This window comes from Siphateles boraxobius, unplaced genomic scaffold (assembly GCF_051911475.1).
Source record: "Siphateles boraxobius isolate OS27281-9 unplaced genomic scaffold, OSU_SipBor_1 77, whole genome shotgun sequence".
Classification (NCBI taxonomy): domain Eukaryota; kingdom Metazoa; phylum Chordata; class Actinopteri; order Cypriniformes; family Leuciscidae; genus Siphateles; species Siphateles boraxobius.
This window is the reverse complement of record NW_027509205.1, coordinates 7,721,430-7,747,640: the sequence shown is the minus strand read 5'-3', so window position 1 is coordinate 7,747,640 and position 26,211 is coordinate 7,721,430. Positions and strand designations below refer to the sequence as shown.

The window sequence follows — 26,211 nt, the reverse complement described above, 5'->3', positions numbered from 1 at the left end:
AAACCATGTAGCCTGTCAGGTTTTCAAAAGGAGGAGGTGTCCCTAGTGATCCCAGTGCTGGCAAACGCTTTCCAGCTCCAGGGGAGCCAGAGACAGTGTGACTTCTGTTTCTCCTGACAATCCTTAGCTCTGCCATGCACCCACACGTACACACTTACACACACACTCACTCACACCCCAGCAGGCTACCTCCTCCCCTCTTGGAAAGCGTTTGAGCTTCACATTCAGGCGTATTTATTACATTTACTCAAGTGCATCCATATTTATCTCCCCTAGCCGCCCTGATAGCACTTACAATGTGCCCAACAGGAAACCTGAGTCACTTGCTTATGCGAGATCCTCACTGTGCACAGGGAAGATATTTAGAGAATGCAGTTTTCAAAGAGATACCAATCACTGCTATCAGCCAATGGGAGATTAGCTACTGGCTCATGAGAAAAATACACAACAATGAATTTGACATGGTGGCACACAGTTAATTAGTGCTCAGAAATGAATCACGACGGAAGGTGCGTGTTTGCGAGCCGAGCAGGGAATGCCGGAACAATGTATAGATCTTGTTCATTCGAGGAATATTAAATCATCATAATGTTATGTGCAAACAAACATTTCATCTGGATGATTGACATTCATGATCGGCATGGTAAAGCAAATATGCATATGCATTCGACTGGTATTTCACAAAACGCACTCATTATCATAATCAAAACCACCCTGATGGCTCTAATAAATTCTCAACTAATGCATGCTGTAAAGTGCTCAGCATTCTGACAGATATATCGAGCAGTGCAGAAAACAAGCCAGGCGTTCGGAAGAAATGTAAGCCGTTCGGAGTCGCTTTACGAGACTGAAAAGGGAACCAAAATTGTGAATGCTTTGCATTTCATGCACTCAGATGGCTGTTCCGCAGGCATTCGCAACAGCAGATGAGATCCCATTATCAGGCAGACGAGAACTCCACCTCCAGGATTTCACAGCTCCTCTGTTTATCACATGGCCCTGTCAAGTTGGGCACCATTAACCGATAATGAAAGGAGACAACCGGTGCTGTTACAAGCAAAGCATTCTGCATTCTACAGGCCTAAGCATGTATCTGGGAAGCGGACTATGTCTATTCAGTTCTTCTCTGCATTCAATACCCATCACAATGCCTCAGCTACTGTACCCTGACCCCTTTACACCACTGTATTATTGAAGGCTTTAGCTTGAGATGATAACAATTCAAGGAATATTCCAGGTTCAAAAAGCAAAATTTATTTTGACTTGTACTTTCTTTTTTTTCTTTTTTTTAAAGAAAGGTTGCAGTGAGCTACATACAACATAAATAATTGAGGCCAATCTATAAACGCTAAAATATTCACTCTTTCAATAGTTGTTTCGCTTTAAGATTCGCAGTAAGATTCCTCCTTACTGATTTGATGAATTTGAACAAAAGAATTAGATGTACATGAATGATTTATTATGCTTCCTCTTGCCTGATTGTCTTTCAATGAAGGTATTTGAAGACTTAAAATGCCCTGCCATACTAATAAGTCAGCCAGTAGCTGCTTAAAAATTTTTTTTTTTAAAGACAACGAGAAAGAAAAGATGACATGGTTGAGTGAGCCAAGCTTCTGAGCGCCTTGGCAAGCCTTGGAGGCCCTGGCCCCTTAAGCACTCATATCTAGTAACTTCATTTAATGCATTCACCAGGGATCAGCAGACAAGCGGAAGGGAGACAGAAAAAAGAAAAACATTCAAAGCAAATATTCCCTGGTATGAGATTCGGCAAGTTATCGAGCAGTAAAAACAGCATGAAGAAATTAAGCATAATCTTTCACACCACTTCAGAGATAGACAGGATTTATTCCACTACTTGTAAAAAAAAAAAAACATCATCTTCCCTGTGTCTGAGGAAACGATACCACCTGAAACATCCCATTTCAAAGTGGTACAAAATAACAGTAGTCCAGGTTGATCTCAGCAGCCGTTGCCTTTTCTTTTTCTCGCCCACTTTTTTTCCACCAGAGGTCATATTCACACTCTGATGCCTGCCATCGGGAACAAACACTCGTGCTTCCCTTCAACAGACACCAGCCACTTCCACCCCCATTTACTTTTCCTTCAGACACACATACACACACACACACACACTCCATCAGCTGACAGCCTCTCTATACTACCAGACGAAAAAACCTTGACTACAATTTGTCGGCTGCCATTTTAGCATTCTGCCACTTTCAGGGTGAGACTATTTTACAAGTTTCGAGACTTGAGGGACGGACTTGTGGGGTGAAAACAAGCAGAAATCACACAATACATGTAACCAAACCCTCTTTGACTGTAAAAAAAAAAAAATGTAAGTAGCTGATTTTAAATGCATTTTACAAGATGTACTGCTTCATCCTATTGAACAAAGGAAATGTAATGGTTTGGATTGAGGTTTAGATCAGTTCATAGTACGCGTACACCACATAAACATTTTCTTATATCATCTCATCAAAGGATTCCAGAGTAATCTGTGCTTTTTGACGAGCACGAGATAATAAAACATTACAATCATCGACTTTAAAACAGTAGTTAAAGAGATAACTGCATTCCAGCCCATTATTGAACATTATAAACAGCACAAGAAAAAAGCAAAAGTCTTTTGATGTGAAGCAGGAACGCTCAATTTCATTGTGGCAAGCCCTGCATAGTTATATTGTTTACTTTGCCATTCATCCATATTTGGCAGACTCGCGAAACCTCAAACCCTGCGACACTTCGGCAAGGTTATTTATCGTATTGCCAAGCTATACAAGCTACACAAACTCATAAACATCCATCTTTCAAGGGACAGTTAGATTCAAAACCATCACATTAAGAAAAAGCAACATAAGCATCCACAATTCCAGATGTGTTGCTGTCACCCGGCAAACAAATTAGATCAGGGAATGTAAAAGGGAGTTCTATGTGTCTTTCTTCTCACATAATTACACAGCGCAGAGCTCGCTGAGAGACGAGTGGCAAACCGCCCTGACAGGCTGACTAGTTTTCAGCTTCATGCGTAAACTCGTACTCAGATCTAAATGAGTGGTTACTTCTGAAAATAAACACAAGCGTTTGGCCGGATTCATACACGAGCGTTTGCCGATTTGTAAATAGCTGTGAAGCTCCCGTGTGGACGCCTTGAATTTTCTCTTTGTTTGCTGGTGGTAAATAGTCCATCAGGGCAGCAACCCCTCCCTTCGCTGCTCTCTCTAACGCTCTTGCTCAAGACAGAGGTATAAACACACACACACACACACACACTCAAATCTTCCCAGGTGCTGCTTCACTCACCCCCTGATTGTACATATATTAAGAGCACTCACTAGAGCTGTCTCAGGGAAAGAGCCGGCATGCATTTGTCTAAGTTAACAAAAAAATGGCTTAACATTTAAAAGCTGGCATAAAAAGTAAAAGACTTGTTTTATCCATTTAAATATAATTATATACAAATATTTATAAAAATAAAAATTAAATAAAAAGCAAAAAATCTAATTATATACAACTAAATAAAAAGGTTACAAAATGTGAACTTTACAAAAGATTTCGAATTTATCCATTTCATATAAATTCATATTATAAATGAATTAATATAAATTTAAATCAATTTGTAAAATTCTTTAAATAAATAAAAAAAACTTACAAATTCACACTTGGAGACCTTTCTGGGATGCCACTGATTCTAAAGGGTAAAACAAAAGTGAAGTGAATGGAGGATGTTGCTTTAAGCTTCTCTGTCCAGATCCATTAGATCAAGCCGCTAGTGTCTGCAATGTGAGAAAGCACGTTCACAGGACTGGACTCTCTCACTCTGCCACCCAATGGACAGTATGAGGAATCGCAACAATATTCCCATTCCAGAGAAGAAGGGAAAAAAACAAAGACACAAAAATCTCCCTGAGGTTTAAAAAGTAAAGGGCATTCATGTTGAGCTTGAATGTGGAGTTTGATGACTTTTACAGCAGTGGGAAATTCTGAAACTGCTGTTGGTGATTCATTGTTTACTTCTCACTCCAGACACCAGTGCCAAGTTGCTACCATCAGCCATACCCAAAACAGAACAAGATGGTTTGGGTGACTAACAAACCACATATATAGCTGCCACATAATGTACAGCGGAAGGAAATGTTCAATAGATTGCAAAGTAATTAGCAGTCTGTAAGATTGTAAATATTTTCTTGAAAATCAAAAAAACGAACGTATTCCTCCGCTGTATTAACATCTTAAAGCTGAAGAGCTTGAAGCAAAGCATTAAGGCTATTGTCACACAGTAAATGCTCTCAGCAGTGTCTCACACTGTTGTTTCAGCAGTCATCATGCCCTAGGCTGTGCTTACCAGCTGGAAAACCATTCAAATGCAGATGAGATCATACTCAATTGGAAAGGTGTTATTTTCACACTTTTCTTGCCCCGTCCTAAGATCTCACTGTCAGGTTTGCACCCTACACGCGCCCTTGTATCGCTCTTCACAGGAGAACGACAAGGAATGACAACAAAGCGGGTTCATCTTAGATGTAGTGGCCCAAAACGCTCACAGGAAGTACAGAGGGAGCATTGTTTTCTCCCTTTGCATCAGGTACATTCTTCCAGATGGTGGAAAACAAACCCCACAATACCAGCTACACAAGCCTAGCTGAGTGAAAAGGTGTCACAGTCACTGAAGGCACTGAATCATCCTGAGCGCTGACAGATTTCCAGCAATGTTCTCAACGCTGAAGTCAGCATGCATTTAGGGCAGTTGTGTGTGTGGGCTCGTGAACGATTGTGAAAATCTCAAGCAAAGACATTGTGACAGTTGTCTCCGTAGCCTGTCTTCGTGTCACAACAGATTTCTCACATATCTGCATGGTATTGGTTAAGAAATTACATGCAATGGAGCCTTCTTCAGCACAGATGTTAGAGAAGACTCAGAGAAGCGGTCTTAAATTCACTTCAAAACAAGACAGTTAAAGGGATAGTTCACTCTCAAATTAATAGCCTGTCATTATTTATTATTCCTCATGTAGTTGCAAACCTGTATGACTATGTAATATTTTGAAGAACATTTGAACTTTTTCTCCCTACAATTAAAGTCTATGGGGTCCAAAACAGAATTGGAACCTACTGGCTTTCTTTGAGAAAAAAAAACAACCTTTTTTTAATCTTTTTGTGTTCTGCAGAAGAAAGTCATACAGGTTTGTGAATGATGACAGCATTCATTTTTTGGGTGAACTATCCCTTTAAATTTACCATCCTTCAAACTTTTGTGGTGAAATCTAGTAATTTCAATATTCCCCTCCAGCAACTGTGAATTTTGTGTGGGGTTGAAAGATTTCCCCATGCAGATTTTGCATCGGGTTTAAGTTGGCCACGAGTATTTGCCTCGTTGACCAACATAAAGCTGCTTGTTTGAATGTGACTTCTGTGTAAACTGTGCTTCAAACGTCGCTACACTAGTATTGACAATAGACAAATTGAGTTTTTTGCCCACAAAATTTTACCAAAATTTTGCTAATGTAACATAGCTTAAAAGGTACCGTATGTAACTTTTGGCCCTCTAGCTGAAAACAAAAAACAAAATTGCATGCACTTTGTAGAAAAACATTGTTTTGATTGTGCTTCGGCTCTGCATGTCTGTGCGGATGAATATGATTATTTCTCATATCTAAAAAAGACAGAGATTATAAAACATTCACTGTTTTCACACAAACATTCACTCGATTTGCCTCACTGACTGGCTTAAGAGATTTAACCAGTTTAGATGGAAAGGATCTCAAGCTGACTAGCTGAAGACGTTACACCCATTAACAGACACTGTACTTCCTAGAAAATAAATTCCAGCACAGCTCTTCAACAACCAATAATGAAATGACCCTTCACAATAGATAATGCTTTACAATGAACTCTATTAGAGAACTACATATGGAAATGTATCTGTTCAATTAAATAACTTGTTAAGAAATAGCCATCTCCGTGTCGCCTTTTCAACATTTCAAATCCCTCAGTTCTCGTGATCTCAGCCAATGTTGATTCTCATTTTATTACGAGCTCCATTGCATTCTCAATTGCCAGAAGACTTTCCTGTGTTAAACGGAGGTTCGAGAATTAGCGTCCTACATGAATTAGCATCCTCAGTGTCAACCTTTCTCACTCGCTGTGACTAGTCTATGCCGGTCCAATTTTTCTCTATTTGCGAATATGATGCATATATGCAATTTCCAGCGAAAACCATCCCGTTAGGTCTAAATTATAAACACTTATAATAGGCTTACCATAGTGAATAGGGGTAAGACAAAACCCTGAAGAATTGATGGTGTAATGACAAAAAAGTTATATAGTGTACCTTTAAAAAGGGAGGTGAATTTTGGTCATTTTGAAAGCTTGGGTACTTTAATTCATAATTCAACCGAGTATTTTAAGTATTTTGTTCCATTCAGTTGCCAATCTCTACAATAAAGTACAGCAAAAGCTAAAGAGAAGGAGAAACAGAGAGAAAGAGAGGGGGGTGTAAAGAGAAAAAGGGAGACGTAGCCAGTGGAAAGCCAATTATCAAACTCATTAAGTAAGCCGCTCTGGTGCTTTAAGAGGCACTGCCTCAATATCATTGCTGGATTTATTACCGCCATTTGCATCCTCTGATGCAGCCCGTCACATTTTCAACGAGCTAACAGGAGGGGTCACACCAAAACAATCACTTGCATCACACGTACTGGGTCGGCATGCAATGTGGGTGGCATTGAGAACGGACATCAGTGGTACAGTTGTGTTTGTCATGCTAAACAGGGTGGGGTCGTTCAAACATTATTACAAGGACATTGTTATTACAGTTTTACAAGTCACTGTTAGCACAATATTACACATTATGATGAGGTTTAAAGCAGTGATTCCCAACCAGGGCTACCACGTTGGGTACAGGTTCAAGTCACTACCGAGAAAGATTTTGCTTTAACCGTATTTGCTAAAACATTATTTGGCTCAATGACATGATGCTCTTTTTATTTTCTGGATCTTTTAATTTATTCTAAAATATATTAAAATTGCAATTCATACATACCATGACTTTTATACACCTATTATATACAAGCAATTTAGGGACAAAAAGTAAAAATCTTCATGGTGATACAGCTTGCCTTATTTCATAAGGATGAAAAAATGCATTACAAATATTAGAAACAAATGTGACACACACACACACACTTTGTGTGACCGCTATGCAGAAAAAAAGCAGGGGAAAAATATATGACTTTAAAAATAAGCACAAAAAACAATTACGCTAAATGATATCTAGTACAATATGAATGTAAGTTCATTCATTAAAAAAAACAGTATAATATGATTAAAAGGAGCATGTTTTTGGCTTGGTGTCGATGAAGAGGTGCTTGAGGAGGCTCAAGACGAATAGCGGTTGGAAAACACTGCTTTATAGGATGATGAGCAGATCATATGTGGTAATTGATTAAAACAAAGAGGAATACTGGGAAGCATCGTATACGTGTGCTGTTGGCATCGGAGGTGGAAAACAAGAAGATGTTAGAAAAGGAACAGGTGGATTTACAGCTGTAATGCTGACTAACCTCGACTGTGTCTCCAAGGACCTCTAGCTCTCTTACAAGCATTCACAGTACCACACTCTGGGGGAAGCGAAAAATAGACAAAAGAAAAGAAAGGAAGGAAATAAATCATGAATGCATGAGTGAGCAAGTGAATAAAAGCAAGCAATAAATGAAGAAACAGCACCCAGCCATCAGGGCTTTATGCACACGAGGAAACAAACTGAAGATTAATGCGTCACCTGGTATTAACGCTGATGATTTATTTAAAATGTCAACTGCTGTCATAAACAATGAGGGGGGAAATGGAAGAAAAAGAACAGTATGCAAGTTAAGCAATGGCTGCTTTCACAGCCACTTGATTTGCGCTTTAGAAATGAATCCAAACATGAACTCCCTTTGGAGACTCGATTTGCCTCCCCCCTCTGTCACCTTAAAAACACACACACACACACACACACACACCGATTTCTATCCCTCCTCCACGCGCCTTTAACTCCTATCCAGCTCCTTAAGCAGCTCTCCCTCCCAGCCAGCGCTGTGGAAATAAAAACATCAGGACCTTGCCTCACAGCACCTGTTCAAAAACATTGACATTTTACATTCAGCATTGTCACTCGGTGGAGCATCCGTGCACTCGCAAGCCTTTCAAAGAGAAAACAGAAAGCAGCTGGAAGGGCTGATTTATGAGGACTGAAACACACTTACTGCTAATCCCAAGCATTTCACACAGGAGAGAAAGTGTTCCCTTTATCTGTGTGTGTGTGTATGTATTGTGCTAAGGTAATATTTAGCAAGCCCTTGACCAAAAGTGGGAGGAAAACAACATTCGCCGGTTGCGTATGCTTTAGATTTGTCTGTGTGTCCGAGCATATGGTCTGCTTTATTTAATACAGTTAAAAAAAAAATAAAGCGCTGTTTCCCAAACACGCCTGTGACATGGCCGTTGGTCTGCTGAACAGTCTCTGGGACATCTGTTCCACAGAATTAGAGCATTTAGCCGGCTGCAATTACTACAGATAAAGGTTATTAGCTCACAGGATTAGATCACTGTATTAAAACATTGGGCTTTTCCTCATAAACAGCTGCATGTTCACGTCTGTCCATGTTTGTGTTTCTATCTAATAGTAAAGGAATAGTAAATTCAACAGAACATGATGTTTAAAGGAATGGTTCACCCTAAATTCATTTTTTACTCACCCTCACATCACTCCAAACCTGTATTACTGACTGACTTTCTTCCATGGAACAGTTTTTTTTTAACTGTTAGGTTACCAACATTCTTCAAAATATCTTCTTTTATGTTCCACAGAAGAAAGGAAACAGACATGAACGACATGAGTGTGTACATTTTTTTATTTTAATATTTGGATGATCTATCTCTAAGCACTAACTGTCACTATGTTCTAAACACCACCATACTCATGCTGAAGTATGTAGTATGTATAATGTGCACAGTATGCCCATTTTCAGATAATGACCTACTTTTGAAAAAAAAAAAAAAAAAAAAAACAGCCACAACAAAGCATATTCTGTGGAAAGCTATATCCCATGATGCAGTGTTCTTGACTTGACTATTTAATTTGGGCCATCGCACTTTCAAAGCAATAGATGAACCAAAAGTAACGAATTAGCAAATGTTAATTATGACAATCTAAAGATATTTTTACATACAATTGAATAAAAAATGAAAGATAACCATGAGGAAAAACATACGTTATATGACGCCAACATGGCATACTATTGTTTAATGTTTAAAATTATGGATGGAGTAATGTTTACCATTTCACTTACTATTTGTAAAAAACAGCAGTATAGGTTATACTGTGCAGTATTCAGTAGTGAGCTTGTATTCAATTCTGAACACAACCTCTATCTTCCTCCACCCATCACTTGATATTGATCCACAGCAACATGGCCGTCGAACACAACCATGCACACAGGAAATGGAAAATAACCTGACTGAGAGAGACTGAGCTTGGAAGGATGCTTCAGCCTTGATTTGAGTGGGTCATATTTTTATAATGAGTAATCACTGATTAGCTGGTTTGTTTTTGTTCAGCCACAGTCATTGATTTGTTATGGAAGGAGCAGAATGATCGACTCAATATGAACAACATTGTGTTGTGATGTATTTGAATACAGAATATTCAGTGTAAAAACATTCTCTCTGGCTGTGTTCACACTGGCAAAAAAATCTGATTTTTTACTTGCATCTGACACAGATCGGAATTTGTTGCACAAGTGTAAACACAAAAATCGGTACGAAATCTGTTTTTTCGAGACACTTCCAAATGTGGTTTTAAATCAGATACATTTCCGACATCTAATCTAAGTCTAAACACGTATATACGCAATTCCGCTTAGAATACCAAGCTCCATAAGGCAAGGATGACACATTTGCCCACAAAGAATGCTTTTGTATTATTTCTGTATGCGCTCACACTAAAACTCACAGGTTTATTTATTGAGAAATTTTATAGTAAAGAAATTACACAGACAAAACCTTCAGGAGCATAAAAACCGATTTTCAACCTCTGCCCCATGAATTTTATAAATAAAACAGCTTCGCTACTGAAAGCTACATTATATTTACCAGCAACGAGGTGATAACTTTGCTGTTTTTGTAAATAAACTAACAAGCTTCACTATTACATAAGACGCACACACACTCAAAATCTCTCTCTCTCTCGGATCTGATCATGCAGATGAGTTTTGTGAACCATTTCATTGAAAAGATCTGACTCAAAAGAATTATTCATTTATGAATCATGACACTGCGTCGTGGGCATGCCAAGAAGAGCTGCGATGGACATCAATATTTTCAATAGAATAACAACTGGTCTGTTTCTCACACGACTTAAAGCTATACGACTTAAAAAGACTTGGAATGTAGCGTACAAGTCATATGGACCACTTTTATGATGCTTCTGAAGCTTTAAAGCTCCAATCTTCTTTTTTTTCTTTTTTATAATTGCCATCTTTAAAATGTCTCCTTTTGTGTTCAGAATGAACGTCATACAGGTTTGTGGCATCATAAGGGTGAGTAAATGATGACAGAATTTTCCTTTTTGGGTGAACTACAAGAAATGCCTGAAAACACTTTGATGAATTATACCTCAACAGCTCAGTTCACTAAGTGCAGCATGTCTGTGAATGACTGAAAACAACAGACCTTTTTTAAAGCAGCTTCAATCTCATTTTGCAACTCATCTCCCTTTTTCTCTCTAAACGGTCTCTTTTACTTCCTCCACAGAATCAGCTTTAGAAATTCTTCACCTCCCTGCCTGCCGCAGCCCCTGCTTCTCTGCCTGATTTCAAACTCTACTGACAGCTCTCATGACTAAGGCTCTCATGTCAAACACCATTATATCAGCCATCCATTCATTCCCTTAACACTGCTTTAGTGACATTTTCAAGCACTTAGCAGTGCTGCGGTACTGTCTCTTGCGCTACCTCTTATTTCAACCCACCAGCCGAAAGAAAACGTACATTATTAAAAAACGCAATCTAGATTGTAATTTAAAAAAAAGATTTGCTTCCTTTTCCAGGCTGGTGGCTGGGATTATAGGTTTAAACGCTCCTGCTTTAACTAGATCAGCGCGATTTAATGCTAATGCTCTCGGACAAAAGCTCCTGGCGGCTTTTTTAGACCACAGCCAGTGGTCTCAGTTTGCCCACAGGTTGCAGAGCATCTCAAGAGTTTGTCAGCCCAATAGAAACGTAACCCTGACAACAATCATATAACCTTATATTGGAAAATGAGAACTTTCAATCCTCTGCACTGAGATGTGGACTTTGGTCACCATTGAGCAGGGAGAATATAAAGGAAAGAAAACAGATTACCTGCTGATTAGCCTGTATTATGGGGCAGCTCTAACCTTTGTGAAACAGACTGCCAGTTCTGTGCTAAGCCAAGCATGGCTCCTCCTCTTTCCCAGCTGAGAGAGAGAGAAGTGCCACGACAAGCCTACCGCTCCCTATTAAGTAAGCGCTCTGAGCAGTGAGCCTTGCACATCCATCAGCACACAATGACACACAGTCCTGCCATACACCAGCCTCCCTCTTCTTTTTTTTTCGGAGAAAGAGGTGTCGTGTTCGCTTAGTTCTTCTGTCTTAGATGGTGACAGGAAATTATTATTTGAGTGCTGGTGGCAGCGAGGCTGTGAAATGATAATCCAACACTCAAAAACACAAATAAGCACTGATGACAGACAAAACTGAGCATGTCAATACTCAATGATACTTCAAAAACAAAACGTATGCACATAATAAAAGTTCTTTAAAGTCCCCCTGTAGTCAATAATTGTATCCCTTAAAAAATCATCTTTGGTCACCAAAATGACATACTTAAACGTTTTTTCCTTTGAAAACAAAATTCTTCGCGCCTTAAAATAGCTTGAATGTAACTCTACTCCCTTGCCTCATTTAGTATACACGGTCCTATGAATATGCAAATTAGTCCCACCTCCACTCACTCGCACCAGCTCAGAGATCCACTCGTTGCCATCACACGTGGACGTGATTGGTTACGAGGTAGTTTGTGACGTCAGAAACAACAGCGATTTCAAACCGCGTTTTTAAGACTGTCTTTTGTTCACTGTAGTTTTAAGTAGAAAATACTCAGTAATGGTGTTGACTTATGAATTTGCACATGATATGCTTATAGCATATTAAAACCACCACATAAGCATATTAATAACATTAAAAGCTGTATTTTTACCACAGGGGGACTTTAAAAGGTTTGAGATGCTAGCTTCTCACAAAGCAAAAAACACTCTCACCTCTCAGAACTGGCAAAAGACTTATTAAAAAGCAGTAGAGCAACACTTATGTTAACTGCAACACTTATGTTAGGGTGTGGGTGGTTTCCAAGGCGTTGTTATGTGGTTACTAAGGGGTTCTGAGAAATTTTAGCATATTGTTAGGGTGCTGTTGGCAGTTGCTTACTGACCCAATTTTAAAATAGTCCCTCAAGTCTCTATGACATACTGATTCTTCAGTGTGGTATATTTTATTTTACTGTACTATTTTTATTTATTGTATTATTCTTATTACTACATACTGTAATTTCTAATTAATAATACAAATTTATAATTCATAGAATATAGTTAATAAAAAAATAATACAGTATATATATATATATATATATATATATATTATTCAACAATATAATTTATAAAAATAGTATTATTATTATTATTATTGTACATTCTCAGAAAAAAAAGTTACAGAAGTTGTCAGTGGGGTGGTACCCTTTCAAAAGGTACACATTTGTACCTAAAGAGAGTGCTCATCAATACCTTAAAGGTACATATTGGTACCAAAAGTGTAAATATTAGTGCCTAAATGGTACAGAACCTTTTTAAATCGTACCGTCCCAGTGACTGCTTTTGTATCTTTTTTTCTTAGAGTGTAGAAACCATAAATGCGAATGAAAAATATAGTGAGAACTGAGAACCAAACTGAAGAGAGATTCAATTAGACCAGTGGTCAGGCAACGCCAAGTATGTGGCTATTTGACAAAAAAAATCACATGGCTCACGAGGTCCCACACTCTTTACCAATTAATGATCGATTAATAAAAAATTAGACACACCAATAGAGATTAGCTTCCTAGCTTTCAAGTTTTACCGGCCAAAGTGCGTTGAGTCGATCAGTGCTGTTCGCGAGTGTCCTAGAGCTCAAGCAGCTACGTAGCTTGTTTGTGATGATGGAAAAACTATTTTTATAACAGCAGTGAACATGTAAAAGTAGGCTATATAAAAAAAGTGACTGGACTGAAACATATCCTTTTATTGAAACTGGTGCCCTGCTGTGTGTGCGCCAAGAGACATTTCAAAACATTTTACAGGTAGTTTTGCTTTCGCCGCAGAGACCCATAAATGTGTCGTATTTATGATAATACGCACAATATTTTCAGTGGACGATACGGTTTTAAGTTATTAATAACAAAACAAGGATGAATGAGATAGTAAAGAAATATTAAAAGTGCAATAAGGCGCAAAAGAGAACTGAATCTTATACAGACAGGATGCTTTCTGTGCGCACGCTCAGAGCGGAACACGGACAAGCATAGTTGCCACAGAATATGTCAAAATGCTTATCATATTATTTTTTGCTGTGGGTCTTTTGGAAAAATCCAATTTAATCATTAATCAAAAATGAAAAAAAAAGGTTCCTGACCCCTGAATAAGACCATAACAGGAACAATGTGTATGACTGCAAGGTGTCGGATGTAGTATAAATGTAATATTCAATTATACTTAAGTGTGAGCAATAGCAAGTTGCGTTAGTTGCAAGTTGCTACATGTACTTACTATAGGGTAGGGTTACAGTACGTGCACTTTCAATGTACTTACAGTGGTCTTACCACCAAAGTAATGAGTAGTGTAAGGTAACTACATGGGTTAAGTTAAGGTTTAGGGGTAGGTTCAGGGTTAATACCTAGTTAGTGTCATTACTACAATAAGTACATAGTATGTTCATGCGAAACAGGACTGTAAAACAAAGTGCTACCGGTTAGTATTAGGGTTTGATTTAGTGTTCGTTGTATGTAATTATGCACAATTTACTGTTATTACTATAGTAAGGAAATGTAATATTTGTAACAAGGACACTGTAAAGTAAAGTGTTACCAAAAGTCTGCAATAAAAATTAAAAAATTTTATGCTCAATGACACTTAGATGAAGGCCTATATGATTAATATTTATGCCATATGTCATCAAATTCAAATCATTCCCTTTCTATTACAGAAACTTAGCAGAACAGAGCGCACTTATCATGTACAGTCTTGTCCATTTAATTTAATACCACGATGACAGATGGCGTCCAATTTCTCATTTGACAATTACAAATTGGCCTTAAAAATAAACAGACAAAAGACGAGACAGGCAAGAACTGTTCCAAGTCATTCAAACACAGTTCCACTGCCCACAGAGCCTGACCCTCTCCTACACAGTGCCTCGCGCTTCAAATAAATTCAAATCATTGCTCGGGCCGATGCTTATTCAATCCAGGCTAATATCAGTGCTCTACCACACTGGCCCGATGGCTGACATTTAACATTCCTCGGCAGCAGAGACGGAGGGGGAAGATATGAACCCGCTTATGCGCCTTGACACGGTGCCCTCTGCAGGAAAATAAAAACATGGCTTTCACTTACTGCCAGCCTGTGCGCTGAGCCTATACATCACCCCGGCTACAGAGGAGACTGATCCAAGGTCAGCTCCATTTCCTCACCGTGCTATTTTTCTATCACAATCACACAGTGAGGCCCGGAAGAGACGCGCTAACACAATCATCTGCACAGAGACGGTACGGACTGCAAACCACTCCAGACTCTTATGCAAGCTATTGACTCGACTGCATAAAAGGAAATAGGGTTAGCATGCAAACGATCACTGCGCTAAACAGACTACAGGTTGTGTAGATTTCAATCTGAGCAGCAAATTTGCAGTAAACATTAAAATGCTACAAGAATTTTAACCAACACGACTTTAAGAGGGACCGTAGTCCACTCGAATCTCACAAGCAAACACCATTAATGCTGAGCAGAATGCGTGCTGATTGCTTGGCTGAGCAGTTGGTGTGCGTTTGAATGTGTGTGGGTAAGGAGTCATCACAGTTCTTCACGGTAGGTTAACACTCAAAGTGCCTTGGGAAATAACATTTAGGCTACATAACGCTTACTTAACACAACTTGGGTTACTCATACCCAAGCCAGCGTTTCTGTAGTCCAAAGTGTAAGTGACTAGAGCAAAAGCCAGATAAAGCAAAGCTCTGGAGACTCAATTATAACGGTTGCGTATGCACAAAACAGGCCCTGAAAGAGGTGTACGCCACTTCCGACACATAAGTTGTGATTTATAAAAACAAACTTGAGAGGAAAATTTGCTCACCTGCACGCAAATTCTGACCCATGCGTACAAACGTTTAGGAGATGGAGCAGTTTGGCGACACCGATGGTGAGCTGGAATTACATGTCTTTTTGGTCACTTTTGGTCACAAGCCTATCACTTGAACCAAATATCCATCCCTTCTCAAATGTCCGTGCCAGCGAGCGCATTGGGCCGTTTAGTGAAACTGACGCATATATAGCCCATCTAACGTTAGATTAAGTAAAACCGTAAGTCTTCATTATGAGTCCCAATGATAAATACAGTGCATGTTCACAATAACAGTTTAAATAAATAAAAGAATGATTTAAACTATGTTTTACTTCTGATATAAACGTTTTGGTTAAATATGCTATTCTTATTAATGGAGTTAAACACTTAAACTACATGAAATCATTAATGAGAAGTTACAACATTTTTTATATTAAATAAATAGAAATATTTGTTGTGGATGCAATGCTTTTGAACCCTTTTCCTCTGGCATGCTGTGTTTTAATGTTTTAACTACAGAGATAATTGCTTATCATGATAATAGCAGATTGTCTGAGAAAATAGTTTTTTGCAAATAATGCAGAACAAGGTCTATCTGTTCCCATAAAAAATATAAATCAATTAAAAATACTATTTGGCCAGAGGAAAAGATTGAGAAAAACATTCCCTGAAATGTATTTTACACTATTTGATTTATTCAAAAACAAGGCAAGGGTAGGCTACTAAATGGTTGTTATGTAATGTGACGGCACATCCGTATTTCATATTTTCCTAATGTCTTGTACCGTTAAACATGTTAACACATGGATGAATAATCATATGGAAATGATATGCAGATGAGGATATGCATAGTAAAACTAGGCGTTGTAAGCTCCATATATGGTTATTTCGGGGAGGAGACAATCTTCTGCTGACCGGGATTTATAAAGTGAATTCTGCGCAGGTTCTGGCACACGCACGGTTTTATAAGTTTGAATTTTTTTTTTTGCTTACGCCATTTTTGGCTTTCGGGGAGACGTACACTTTTAGTAAGAATCCTACGCACAGTTTTATAAATGAGACAACTGATGATCATAATGTAGTTTTTTGGGGTTTTTTGCAGTAGGAAGAGATAGGAGAATGGCGAAAAGGAAAATTATGCACGATGACGAGAACAAACTTGATTTTAGGTTGGTTTCACATTTTGCGAAATACGAGAATGATCTTTTCAGTAAATTTATTCAGAGACAAGCAGTATGCAAGATATACCAATAAGCCGATAACTGTATACTGTAATACACTAAAAATCTATACAATTAAGTCCAAATAAATTAAAAATAAAACCATCAATAATATTTCAATGCTACAAGGGAATTTAGGCATCATTATAATGTATGAAAAATGGAGATTTGATAAAGATTATATTTAAAAGTGTTATTAAATGATTAGGCGTTTTATTGGTGAACTTCAAGTGACCATTAGATGACAGCAAAGGTAATCATAGGGTAAAAATAGGGTAAATTATCATAATTAAATATTCAATATCAAACAATACCAATAATTAAATAAAATTGAATATCAACCGATAACTGATATGGTGTAACAGGTCACATGAACTGTACCACAGACCACTTTTACAAGCAGATCTGAGTGCAGCTCACTATTGTGCACCCAGACTTGGGGATAAAATAAAAATAAAATGAAAAAATAACCACTTTTGCATGTGGATTTTAGTGTAGTTCGCTGTTGTGCAACCAGACTGTGTTAAGTAAAATAAAAAATAATGTTCAATTTCATTTTCAGTTCACAAATAATTTGCATTATTATTTCACAGCATTCAACTTACATGACATTTAAGTTTTAAAAAAGATGATGCATTAAACATACGCACATCCTCCATTTTAAAACAAACAGCAAGGCACCAGTGCCGAAACTCTTCATCCTCTTGATGAAGGCACAATGATTTAATCTGATTGTCTGATCAGGAAAAGCTCTAACCAAACATCCCCCAAAATACTTCCATTCAGTCGCCCTTTCTCTGCCGGTTCTGTCACTCTCTTTTCACTTTACAGCTTTGGCCCTTGTACCTCCCTCCTCTTATTCTCTCTTGTAGACGAGAGCGGTGGCCTTCCTCCCTCCCCCATCAGCCATCTCTTAGGGTGAAGCACAGTGGCAGATGGGGAACATACTGCAGCTGGCTAATTAAAGGAATCGGAATCTTCAATTAAATATCCAAAAACACTGGACCTGTCACCTCTGTGGAATTCTCTCTGAACACAGGCTCCAACATGCTTTGTGTAACATAAGCCTATTTAGCGTAATCCAGCATAGGGATGAGAGCTAGAGAGAGATTATGAATGAAATGGCTCTAAATGAAGAGAGGAATTCCCCACTATGACCTCAACCCTCTGGCTTTTTCCTCTAAAGAGCATTCCTTCATAAATTATCTACTTAAAACACACGTCCTTTTGTACCATATGTCTTCACCTATTATACTGATATCCAAACCTCAGTGCTGAGAAAATTTATATAGGTGCTGTTGTTTTTTAAAGCTATGTACGAAATTAGAAGGTAAAATAGTAATAAACGTCTTTCTATCGAGTAGTCTTTAAAAGCTGCATGCAAAACCAAACATAAAACGTGAGCAATGTAGTCCGATTCAAAAACAAATGACTTCTAAGCCAATTCTTTGTAGTGAATCAGAAACATACAGAGCAACCCGTGTAGCCTAATTCCTGAAACAAAAGACTCTTAACAGACGGTTCTTTTAAGTGAATTAAAAACATACGACGCAACTAATGTAGTCATATTGACGAAAAATGCCTCGTATGAACCAGATTTTGACTGATTTGAAATCAACCCCCCGCCCCAATTCTTGAAAAAAATTACAGAAATTTTTTCTACATGTAAGAGTATTCAAGCTAAATAGACTTTATAACTGAAATATCCCAAAATGAATCAGAATCTATTTAATTGGAATCAAATCAAGCTTGAGAATCAGAAGAACAACTCTTCTTTAGTTGCACTGCCAACAATCAGTCTCTCACATTGCCTTAATAACTTTTGTTGAAAATAAATTACTTCTGGTCGCTTTGTCTTTGTTTGCTGTGTGAACATCCCTGAGGTAATAACAATGATTACAGGAAGAAATAATTCACTGCTTAATTATCAGCTTATCAAAGTGTTTGCAAAAACATCCTCGTCTGCACATACAGGGAGCGATGCGAATAAAATATGGCGTGTGTATTTACCCTTTCCTTTGGGGTTAACCATATGAGCACACCATCAATCCCATGAACACTTATGCTCTCTCTTCAGCACCTCGATATCCCTGCAACTGACACCTAATCTGCCACTCTCCGTTGGGATGCTGAGATAGCCGCGGCCCGAGGCCGATACCCGCAGGACCCACTTGATTAAACACAGCAGTTGGGGTTATGACAAAGAATATAGCACCTGTCACGACACCTCCCATCATCACTCATTTAGTTGCTAAATATAAAACTTCCGCAACGCTAGTGATTACGGCAAACGTAATTAGCGTCAGGAGAAGGAATAATATCGTTACATTCTACGTAATTTAGATAAATATTGAGACCACAGCGATAAAAGCACACAGCCGAACATCAATATTTTCAGAGGGTGTGTTCAGGTATCAGGCAGGCAGTTTGCGACAATAACCCTGTGGGTGTCTGTTTTCCCTCTTTCCACCTAAACAATGGGTGTCAAAACCTTCTGTCCGCTGTTCTCCCCCATCCCCTCCCTCCATTTCTCTTTTCAGATGTTTTCTGTCCCTCCCTGTGATAACTGCACTAGCAAATCTATTTTAGAGTGGCTCCAGAGCTGGGTTTTCAGACAGGCTCAGGTAAAGATGATCAAGATAACATAAAAGGAGAGGAAGGAGCCCAACTTAATAAATTTCCTTTTCGGTCCCCTCAGTGGCCTTCAGGACGTTTATTTCTGACAGGATTCAGCGAACAAGAGCCCGTGTCAAGGGAGCTTACCCTCAATTAAGCCCAGGTAAAATAATGCTTGTTCTGGGAGTGGTTGTGAATACATTACACCCTCCCATCAGCCATTTGGCAAAGTGGTCCTGCGCATATTGGATGGAAGGGACTTTTTTCTCCCCTTTTCAAAACTGCAGATGTAAAATTACACTTCTACCAACTGCTGTGCTTAAACATGTCGGAGAGTGATTTATTAAGCTTGAGGGCTAAGCCAAATGCATTACCTGAATTCTCCAACAACCCGCTGAAATTACAGGTTCATCTGTGGAGCTATTTTAGAACACTTATTAGTTTCTCTCAATGGACAAATAAAGTACTTCAAGTGTTTAACCTTTCCTCCCCTCCCTCACTGTATCTGTGGTTGTTTTCCTTGGTTTAAAACCTGACTTGCACTAGCCATGGATGTGCGAAATGGTTTATGAAGACCTATATGATGATTAGTACTGATGAAATATAAAAATTCTGTCTATTATAATAAGCCAATAATTATTTTCATGTTATGGGTTAAATTCTTTACTATTTTGTCTAAAGCCAGCTTTAATCCTAAAACATTCCTCGGATCCTAGGCCTAAATCTGGAGTCTTTGATCATTAGTTTGACATGTTCACCGACAGCCGATAAATGACCGTTGCACTAAGATTTTAACTCCAAAGAATTTCTGGCAGTCTCAGAAGATTTGACAGACAGTCCTGTACTGTGGCTTCAATTACGACAACCAACAAATCCAAAACCGCGGAACCTGATGATGCAATTAGTGAAACAACAACAAACCACCACTTGCTCAAAACACATCGCCAGACTTCGTTTTTTCCAGTTTTCTTTTCAAGAGAAAATCAAAATTAACTCTTGAGATTGCTTTGTTTGCTAGCCACCATTTCTATCCTGCCTGTAAATGTAGCTCACAGTCGCCAATCGCGTCACGGCTTAATAAAAAACTCCAGACGAGTCTTTTTGAGTGCGTCCGTTTATAAAGCACCTTGACTTGACTGCCTTACAGTCTGACATTAATGACAACTGAGATCCTACAGTGTGACATGGCTTACAGCGAGGATCATGTTCTTACAGTCTGACAAGCAAGTCTTAAATGACTATTAGACAACTTTTAAACAACCTTTTTTACAAATTAGAAATCATAAAGTGTGCACCCGGCTTAATGTAGATGTAATGTAGAAATATTAGTATTGTAATTTTAAAGTGTTAAGGTTTTATTGTGTTTTCTTATTTTTACAGTGAAATTACAATATTACAAATTACAATAGTAATATTTATTTTGTTTCATATTTTTATTTAGCAAAAAAAAATGGTAACCAATATGGTACTGATATTTTGTGCATCTCTAATGGTTAGGCTGGCTTCAGGATCACTCACTTCACCATCTATTCAACCAACCATCAACTATTGGCATCAGCTCATCATAAAATCAAGAAATCATCACATGTACCTTCTGCTAACACCACAACAGGAGACTAAATGTTTGGATAAATATATTCAGAAGCTGATGCAAGGATAATTAAATGATCCAAGTGTGATGAGTACTTCACTCTGATGACAGGTCACGTTCAGAAATTTGACTACATTGGGCTGAGGCAGGATTAACACATACACATACTTGCACTTCATATGAGTCATCCACTTCTCTGTTGATAAGAATCCAGGAGAGATGGAGATGTCCTGCCCTCTGCTCAAACTCTTGTCTCTCGCCCCCTCTTGTCGCTCTCTCTTCCCTAGCAGTGCACAGTATGACAGACGAGTAAACACAGATGCTGAGCAGCAAACTAGAGGAGACCGTTTCATCAGCGTTGACAGTCCTGCCTGCTGTAGGAATCAAACAAACAGCACAGGCAACTACTTGGCTGTAATAAACTGACAGGGAGAAAAATGGAGAGGAAACAGTGGAATGGACATATTGAAGAGAGTCAACGCTTCCAGACATTAAGATATTATGCTGCTTGTGCAAGTTTAGACCTAATAAAAATCAAGAATTGTTACTTTGGTTTATGACTTTAAGGCTCAGTATAAGTTAAGACAGTGCAGTTACTGGCTGGTTGTCAAGAATGAATAAACTGTCAATTTAAATCTATATAAACTAAATATATGTAGGTATGTGTGGTCCAGGTATTCCTTACAGGATAGTAGACAAAATTTTGGTCCATATATATATATATATATATATATATATATATATATTTATTTATTAGGGGTGCCACGAGATCTTGCGAGACTAAAATGTGACAAGAGTTCGCCATGACGGAGCGTGAGGGAGAAAGTAACATAGAATATTCAACCTCTACATCGTTTTGCTGTTTTTATAAAAATAAAAATAAACATTGTACACTGCTCTGCTCATCCAGCACGAGTTGCAGTAGCACATAGTGCAGCAGGAATCACAGTTCACTGATCGCTGGACGATGGCGCAACAGAATCTAAACGTCTGATAAATGTGTTATCTTGTAGAATGCACGGTCAGCACTGCTGCTCCCTATACACAGAGTACGTGCGATTGTGAATCTGAAAGTGAAAGTAAAACGCAAGCTCCCTGATGCGCGCAAATTAGGCTGCATTCAATAGCCTGTTTCCAAATATCAAATCTATCTCTGGACTGTGTAGTTGTGGCTCTGGTCTCTGTTTGCACTGTTTGAATACTGAGAGAGTAATTTGATTAAAGTGATGATGGTTGCACTTGTACTTATTGTTTGCACTTAAAAAGACTAAGAATTTTTAAAAAAAAAAGTGTTATTTATAATGTTTTTATTTCTATGTTCAATATGTGGAAAGAAGTTTGTGGCGAGCAGGACGAGGCTGAGGGCCGTGATTACTGATGAGCGCCACCAGCACAACGCACCGGTTTCTCACAGCCCTCGGCCTCGTCCTGCTCGCCACAAATACCCCTTTTCCACCAAAGCATTTTGAGAGCCGGTTCGGAGCCGGTGCCTACTCGCGAACCGGTTCTTTGTGTTTCGACAGCCAAAGAACCGGTTCTCGGCCAGGAAAACTGGTTCCAAAGCGGCACCAACTCTTTGCTGGACTAGAACCAGAGAACCGTTCTTTTACCACCGTGTCATGCTTACGGCGGGGCTGGAGGCGGGTTTAGATGTGTCCTAAACATATTTTATGACCGCAAAGCCAGGAGAAACATTTGCAGAAACACGATGTAGTCCACCATTGTAATTATTATGCTTGAAGTTGGCGCAAGCGTTTCTAGCTTTTTTTAAATTTTATTTTTTTATTGAAAACATTATGTAAGCAAAGAAGAAAACAGTCAAAATATAGAACAAATAAACGGAAAGAAAAAAAGACACAAGACAGAGGTACATAACTAATCAGAAATGATTACATATCAAAGGAAAAGATTAAAAGACTTACTTATTTCAATTGTTTTTAAAGCCTTCATGGTACACAAGTTAGAGATAATCCCAAAATAATGTACTTGCTAGCGTTTCTGTATGGCGACGTACACAGTGACGTAACGACGTCGTTCGCTGGGCGCTCTAGTCAGTGGGAAAACAAACCGGTTCTGAGAAGGTTCGCAAGTTGAACCAACTCCGAACTAACTTTGAACCAGCACCAGTTCCGAACCAGTTCTTTTTTGGTGGAAAAGGGGTAAAAGTTAACTTAGGTCATCACACACAGCCTCAATCAGAAGTTCTGGAAGCTCATAATTCATGTACAGTAAGGTTTGAGGAGACTTGTGAAATCATACAAGAGAAAAGTTGAGTTTGTGGTTTTTACAGTGCTTGTATATTGTCTTTTAATGCATTTGATAATTCATACTCGTAAAGTAGAAATGAAATGACATTCATTACAAGATTATTGGTTAAAACATTTCAAAATGAACATGCAGACTATTTTTCCAGTGATGAATTTTGTGATTGAGAATTTTTATGAAATATTGTGCAAAAATCTCATCTCGTTCTCATGAACTCAATCTCGTGTCTCGACCCGATAAGTGTCTTGTCACACCCCTAATATATATTTGAAAATTTAAAAATGCACGTTTTCTGTAAGGGTTATGTATTTTTCTGATTAGTTTTGTTAAAATCCAAAATTATTTTATAAATATTTCTACCTCAAAATCACAAAGCATTAATGGAATCGGAATCAGAATCACTAAATTCAGCACAATTCCCATCCCTACAGGAAACAAAATCACTGCACCTACTAGAAGACATGAGAGCCTATTACTTACATGGATACTGTGGTTTGCCCCGCCCAGAATGCCGTGTCACCGGGCCGCCTGCAGACACCTCGCCACGTCCTGTCCAATAGAGTCAAAGCCAATTAATTACCTTCCCCTCTTAATATCACTGATTAAGATAAAGAGATAAATAAATGCATCAATCTCCGAGCCCCAAGAGGATCCTCAGCTGAACGGCATCATGACAGCTGAAAAGCCCTGCCACCCCCCAGTGCTACAGATGTGACACTGTGTGTAAAGGAAGGGGGCAGGGCTCATGCTCAGAAAAGAAGGAAGCTATTTGTTCGGAGCCTACACAGCTGTCACTAGCAGAGTCCGGTTCAGTCATAATCGTGTATGCAACCATCTCACCACCCACCATGAACAAACACACACACAAATGTAATTCAAACGCAGAGGTTAGACAGGACGACCACTGCCCCTCGGGGCTGTGCTGCATTCATGACCACATGACGCGGGCAGCCACAGTGAAAAAAGGCAGAAGGGGTCACTGCACCTGGTCAAACTCTGTTTTTTCCACTGCTGTTTGGCAAAAAAAACACATCAGAATCAATTACATCCGTTCACCTCTAAAGCCAGCTAATCCACTTGTGTGCCATAAGCTTCCATGTAAATCCAGTTTTATACTACGTAGCCTGTGCCCCCATTAATCACTGCTGGCACGGTCAGAAACGGACCGCTCTGAAGGGACAGCCTGCGAAATACCAGAGTGGAAGAGGTCGCAGTTAAGGCTGCTGACACTATTGTGGAAAAAAACATGCAAACTGCAAAAAGCCTTCTATTAGCATTGCAACAACAGCTTATGAACTTCAAGATCACACAGGATAATTATTATACACAATAATTTGGTTGAGTGGGAAGCGTGTTTGTTGCATGCTTCATTTTTGTCCATGCAAAACAAGCCAAATGCATCTATTATACTTCCAAATAATTATTTAAATGCCAAGCTACAGAAAAATGTTTCAAATGAGGGGTCATATTAAATTAGTCTGGCCTAACACTATTCATAAAAAATAAAAATAAAAGCTTTTCGTGCATTCTCCTGCATTTACATCCCAAAACCGTATTCTGGTTTCAATTTATGTTTTTATTTACATAATAATAAAAAAGATTACAGTGAGGGACTTCCAATGGAAGTGAATTGGGCAAATATTTGGAGGACTTAAAAGCCTAAAGTAGTATATAATTTTACAGAAGCAAAACTTTTCTTCTGTTCAGTTGTTTTCATCATTTTTAGTCATTTTAGGGGTTTATGTGTTAGGTTGTTAGGGCAGCAAAGTAAAACTAGATATAACTAAACCGAAAAGGTTGTAAAGCAATTTTTTTCACACTAAAATCATACCAACCATATTGTTTACTTACTGTGGCTATATTACTGAAACATTGAGTATTTAAACATGTATAACCATTTTAGCCCCAATTAACTTCCATTGTTAGTGCTTGAGTCTAACAGAGATGTTTATTAACATTGTCATAAATGCTGTCAGTTGAGCCTAACTTGTATTGAATATCCTTTAGACATTTTTGAGAAATTATTTGTTTTGGTTTTTTTTTTGTCCATACAATTGAAGTTTTGGTTACCAACACTCTTTAAAATATCTTCTTTTGTGTTCCACAGAAGAAAGAGAATCCTACATGAGGGTGGACTATCCCTTTAAATATGATTAAAAGTGTTAGGTGAACAAATTGGCACAAAAAGATAATTTGACACACAATGCATGTCTACTTTACACGTAGACCAATTACTCACAATAAAATCACATCATACCATGGTTCCTGAACCAGCACGATGCTATTTGAAAGTTAAAAAGCACGAGCTCAGTGGCAGACACAGACATGCATTAATAAATGATAAAATAGCTGCTCTAATCCCCTTGTGCAGAGCCAAGTACTTTTTCCTCATCAGTGAGTGTGATATTTACACAGAAACTGGAGCGTACTCCTGAGACGAGACAGGAGAGAGATGTACATTCTGTATTTGCTCAGGTTTTAACAGTCTGCTCCCTTATAAAGTGGTGAAACTGCTTATTTGTTACCGTTGCAGCTTGCCGTGAGCGTCAGCTTATCATATTCTTTCACACTAGCTTTTCTCTTCCCTTCCTCCCTCTTATTCTCTCTCTGTGACAGATGTAGACACCACCATTGACCTAAATCACTCTTTTCCAGCACATTAACCCTGTCCAAACACCTCGCATAAACGCAACACCACAAGAGGCACGTCGCCGCTGCCGCCACCATTTTAAACAGAGCCCCATCTCTCACCTGCGCTAATTGTTAAAATGTCCTCTCATTACACGTGGGTGGCTGATGATGGAGCCTGCCAACACAGCTACCGAACACAAAATGAAGCCGTGATAGACCGAATTAATTGATTAAATGAGAAGAAGCTAGAGAAAAGAAAAAAAAGGAGTGTCAATCAACCCCGGAGAGAAACAGCGTGGAGTTGGACGGGCGAAACGGCTGAGATACAATCGCAGATCAATACAATTTGAATTTTTTAAAGCTCTGTTTATGAAATGCAATAATCTCTCATTAAAAATGCAGACGGCACGTGTGGCGTAAATGATTCATGGTTTGATATAATAGGCTCCTCTAGGTGAGG

The 26,211-nt window shown here is 38.6% G+C and overlaps 1 protein-coding gene across 4 annotated transcripts in view; it reads right to left on the bottom strand.

The window, feature by feature from the left end:
• The window catches only part of rerea (arginine-glutamic acid dipeptide (RE) repeats a), a 172,185-nt gene that overhangs the window by 125,215 nt on the left and 20,759 nt on the right, over positions 1-26,211 (bottom strand). For 2 of the 4 annotated variants that reach the window (XM_077218188.1, XM_077218184.1), the window contains exons 2-3: positions 23,601-23,669; positions 21,024-21,138 (exon numbers count right to left, since the gene is read on the bottom strand). The exons of 1 other annotated variant lie outside the window; for it this stretch is intronic. The gene's annotated coding sequence lies outside the window, so the exon portion shown is untranslated. Of the gene's footprint in view, positions 1-21,023; positions 21,149-23,600; positions 23,670-26,211 lie in introns of those variants that run through there. One more of the 4 variants, XM_077218186.1, reaches the window with a different exon arrangement.